Raw genomic sequence first — 5,642 nt, forward strand, 5'->3', positions numbered from 1 at the left:
AAAAAAACGAGCAAAAAATGGGCAAAAAATCACGATCCAGATCTAGATTCAAAATGGCGCATCACTAATGGCGCATCACAGGAAAGTGCGCCATTAGTATGCCGCGGTTACTAATGGCGCATCTAGTTGTGGTGCGCCATTAGTATCCAAAGCACCTGGCCCCTGGGAGGCATACTAATGGCGCACCGTGGCCTATACTAATGGCGCACCAGTGGTGCGCCATTAGTATACCAGATACTAATGGCGCACCACTGGTGCGCCATTAGTAAAAATTACTAATGGCGTGCTGTTAGTGGCGCACCACAGATGCGCCATTAATGGCCATACTAGGTGCGCCATTAGTAGGGGTTTTTCTAGTAGTGGCATATTGATATGTCTTCAACATATTTATAATTTTTGATTGTTCCATGCTGTTATATTATCATTCTTGGATGTTTTACAATCATTTTGTAGTCACTTTATATCATTTTTTGGTACTAACCTATTGACATAGTGCCAAGTGCCAGTTGCTTTTTTCTACATGTTTTTCACATCGCAGGAAATCAATACCAAACGGAGTCCAAACACGGCGAAACTTTTTGTGTATTTTTTGGACCAGACGACATCCAGTGGGCCAGAGAAGCACCTGGGGGGTGCTCCGAGGGGAGCACTACCCACCAAGGCGCGCCCAGGTGGGTTATGCCCACTTCGAGTGCCCCCTGAACCGCCTCTTTGCTCTATAAACCCTAGGAGAGTCGATGAAAATCAATTTCAGCCGCCGCAAGTTCTAGAACCACCAGATCCAATCTAGACACCATCTCGGAGGGGTGCATCATGTCCATTGGTGCCTCTCCGATGATGCGTGAGTAGTTCTTTGTAGACCTACGGGTCCGTAGTTAGTAGCTAGATGGCTTCCTCTCTCTCTCTTTTATTTCTCAATATAATGGTCTCTTGGAGATCCATATGATGTAACTCTTTTTGTGTTGTGTTTGTTGGGATCCAATGAACTTTGAGTTTATGATTAGATATATCTTTTTATCCATGAAAGTTATTTGAGTCTTCTTTGATCTCTTATACGCATGATAACTTATAGCCTCAAATTTCTTCTCTAATATTTGGGTTTTGTTTGGACAACTTGATCTATTTATCTTGCAAAGGGAAGAGGTGCTTTGTGATGGGTTCGATCTTATGGTGCTTGATCCCAGTGACAGAAAGGGAAACGACACGTATGTATTGTTGCTATTAAGGATAACAAGATGGGGTCTATCTCTACATAAATAGATCTTGTCTACATCATGTCATCGTTCTTATTGCATTAATCCATTTTCCATGAACTTAATACACTAGATGCATGCTGGATAGCGGTCGATGTGTGGAGTAATAGTAGTAGATGTAGGCAGGAGTCGGTCTATTAATCTGGGACGTGATGCCTATATAATGATCATTGCCTGGATATCGTCGTGATTATTTGAAGTTCTATCAATTTCCCAATAGTAATTTGTTCACCCACTGTTTGCTATTTTGTCTTGAGAGAAGCCACTAGTGAAACCTACGGCCCCCGGGTCTCTTCTTTATTATATTTGCCTTTGCGATCTATTTTCCTTCGGTTTTATTTTCAGATCTATTAAACCAAAAATACAAAAATATCTTTCTGCACTTTACTTTATTTGGCGTTCGATCTATCAATATTTAAAATTATTTCACGTCTGTTTGCCAATTCCTGGCGCTGTTACCCAAAAGGGATTGACAACCCCTTTTACACGTCAGGTTGCGAGTATTTGTTATTTGTGTGCAGGTGCCATTCACGTAGTGTTGCGTGGTTCTCCTACTGGTTTGATAACCTCGGTCACATCACTAAGGTAAATACCTATCGTTGATGTGCTGCATCATCCCTTACTCTTTGGGGAAATACCGACGTAGTTCAATCAGATGTCAAAAGGAATTTCTGGCCCCATTGTCGGGGAGCCTGAGGGAGTCCTGGATTATGGGGTATCCAGACAGCCGGACTATATACTTTGGTCGGACTGTTGGACTATGAAGATACAAGACTCAAGACTTCGTCCTGTGTTCGGATGGGACTCTCCTTTGCGTGGAAGACAAGCTTGGCGATTCGGATGTTAGATCTCCTTCTTTGTAACCGGCTCTGTGTAACCCTAGCCCTCTCCGGTGTCTATATAAACCGGAGGGTTTAATCCATAGGACAACAACAATCAGAATCATAGGCTAGCTCCTAGGGTTTAGCCTCTATGATCTCGTGGTAGATCAACTCTTGTAATACTCATATCATCAAGATCAATCAAGCAGGAAGTAGGGTATTACCTCCATCGAGAGAGCCCGAACCTGGGTAAAACATCGTGTCCCCCGCCTCCTGTTTCCATTAGCCTTAGACGCATAGTTCGGGACCCCCTACCCGAGATCCGCCGGTTTTGACACCGACATTGGTGCTTTCATTGAGAGTTCCTCTGTGTCGTCGTAGCAAGCCTCGATGGCTCCTTCAATCATCAACAACAACGCGGTCCAGGGTGAGAGTTTTCTCCCCGGACAGATCTTCTTGTTCGGCGGCTTCGCACTACGGGCCAATTCGCTTGGCCATTTGGAGCAGATTGACAGCTACGCCCCTGGCCATCAGGTCAGGTTCAGAAACTTGAACTACACGGCCGATATCCGCGGAGACTTGATCTTCGACGGATTCAGGCCTACGCCAGGAGCACCGAACAGTCACGATGAGCACGGCTTAGATCTGCTGTCGGGCAATATTCGGGATATCGCACCTGCAGTAGCTCTGGACCTAAATCCGGGGCAGATCGCCTCGTCCGAGGACGGGTGGATGGACCCCGCCCTGGAGGCCACATACTCATCGGCGGTAAAGCCGAACATAGACTCCACCTCTAAGGAGGTCTGTGTCACCAGACCCCCGGACTTGTGTCCGGCTGTAGGTTCCAGACCGTACGTACCCGGGCCCATCGAATCCGAATGGGCTCCAGTAATGGAGTTCACCGCTGCGGATATCTTTCAGCGCCCACCCTTCGGCGACGTGCTAAACTCTTTAAGGTCTCTATCTTTGTCAAAGGACTCTTGGCCGAACTATGTCCGGCTCGAGGGGGATTCGGACGACGAAGAAAATCTCCGCCCACCCACCACCCACTTAATAGCCACTGTCGATGATGTAACAGACATGCTTGACTTCGACTCCGACAACACTGACGGTATGGACATTGGCGCAGGGGACGATTTGGAACCACCGTCCACGGGGCGCTGGACCGCCACCTCATCATATGACATATACATGGTGGACATGCCTAAGGAGGACAATGGCAACAAAAAGGACACAACGGAGGATAAAACCCCAAGGCAAAAGCCAAAATGACGGTGCAGACGCCGATCTAAGTCCAGCCACAGTAAAAATAGCACTAGAAAATCGACACCCTAGTCAACTCCAAAGGCAACGACGACCATATGGACCCAGCGATGGAGCAGGATGAGACAGGTCACACCGAACACAGCCTGGAACAGACACCCGATCACAGCGATCCCGAGGGCCGAACTCATCAACCTGCCTCCGTAGAAGAGTATAGTCCGGACGATGATGCATTCATCATACCGGAAAAACGTTTGGAACGAGATAACCTCCACAGAAGGCTTATGGCCACTGCAAGAATCCTAAAGAAGCAGAAGCAAAGGCTTAAGGCCGTGTAGGAAACGCTCAACCGCAGATGGAATAAAGTGCTAGACACTGAAGAAAAATATGGCGACGATCGCCATACAAAGAGCTACCCAAAACGCAAGCTGCTCCCAGAATTCAACAATGAGGCCATTCTGCCAAAGAACAATACGGCCAATAGGCCAGACCAACCACTTCATGACCGCGATAGAGCAGCTACTGACGCCGCACACGATTTACGTGAGCTCCTTCACAAAAAGGCCGGCATGAACAGGTCCATCTATGGATCTAGAGGACATGCTCCGGTGAAGGACTACGGTCACCAAAACGATCAGACTGATCGAATACCAATTCGGAATCAACACCGGACACAACAGCAGTCGACAGGATGCCATAACATGTCCAGATACAGAGGGTCTGCGCACCCTCTATGCTTCACCGAAGAGGTACTGGATCACAAATTTCCACAGGGATTCAAACCCATGAACATAGAGGCATATGACGGAACGACAGACCCTGGGGTCTGGATTGAGGATATTATCCTTCATATCCACATGGCTCGTGGGGACGACCTCCACGCCATCAAATATCTTCCCCTCAAGTTGAAGGGGCCAGCTCGGCATTGGTTGAAAAGCCTCCTCGAAAATTCAATCGGAAGCTGGGAAGAACTTGAGGACGCTTTCAGGGCAAACTTTCAAGGGACCTATGTCCTTCCTCCAGACGCTGACAATTTAAGTCACATAATACAATAGCCCGGAGAGTCCGCCCGTAAGCTTTGGAACAGATTTCTCACCAAGAAGAATCAAATTGTTGATTGTCCGGATGCCGAAGCCCTAGCGACCTTCAAGCACAGTATCCGAGACGAGTGGCTTGCTAGACACCTCGGCCAAGAAAAGCCGAGGACAATGGCAGCCTTAACAAGCCTCATGACCCGCTTCTGCACGGGTGAGGACAGCTGGTTGGCCCGTAGAGGCGCCAGCGACCCGGGCACATCCGAAATTAGGGATGGCAACGGGAAGCGACGACGCAACAAAAACAAGCGTCAAAACAAGGAAGAAAGTCCGGACAACACGGCGGTCAACTCCGGATTCAGGGGATCTCAACCCGGTCAACAAAATAAGCCATTTAAAGGCGGCAAAGAGGGACCGTCTAGCCTGAACAAAGTCCTGGACAGATTGTGCCAAATTCATGGCACCCCCGAAAAACCTATGAACCACACTCAAAGAGAATGCTGGGTCTTTAAGCAGGCCGGCAAGTTAAATGCTGAACACAAGGGAAGGGAAACACCAAGCGAAGACGAGGATGAGCCTCGCCAGCCAAACACTGGGGGACAGAAAAAATTCCCACCAGAGGTAAAAACAGTAAACATGGTCTATGCGACTCATATACCAAAGAGAAGGCGCAAGCGCGCGCTCAGAGACATATACGTTGTAGAGCCCGTTGCCCCCAAAGTCAACCCCCAGCCGGCCTGCCCGATCACCTTTGATCACAGGGACCACCCAACTAGTATCCGGCATGGAGGATCGGCTGCCTTGGTGCTCGGCCCAATAATCAATGGATACCATCTCACTCGTGTCCTCATGGACGGCGGCAGTAGTCTCAATCTAATATATCAGGACATTGTCCGCAAGATGGGGATAGACCCATCCAGAATCAGCCAAAGTAACACCACCTTTAAAGGAGTGATACAAGGCGTTGAGACCCGTTGCATGGGCTCCCTCGTATTATAGGTGACATTCGGTTCTCCCGGCAACTTCAGAAGCAAAGAATTACTCTTCGATGTTGCTCCCTTCCGAAGCAGTTATCGTGCATTCCTCGGAAGAAGGGCCTTCGCTCGCTTCAACGCAGTACCGCACTACGCCTACCTTAAACTCAAGATGCCCGGTCCACGTGGCGTCATCACAGTTAGCAGAACCACAGAGCGTTCCCTACGTGCGGAAGAGTATGTGGTGGCTATAGCAGCCGGACAGTAAGCGGCCTCTCCTATCAGAACGCATGATCG

This window comes from Triticum dicoccoides, chromosome 3B (assembly GCF_002162155.2).
Source record: "Triticum dicoccoides isolate Atlit2015 ecotype Zavitan chromosome 3B, WEW_v2.0, whole genome shotgun sequence".
Taxonomy (NCBI): domain Eukaryota; kingdom Viridiplantae; phylum Streptophyta; class Magnoliopsida; order Poales; family Poaceae; genus Triticum; species Triticum dicoccoides.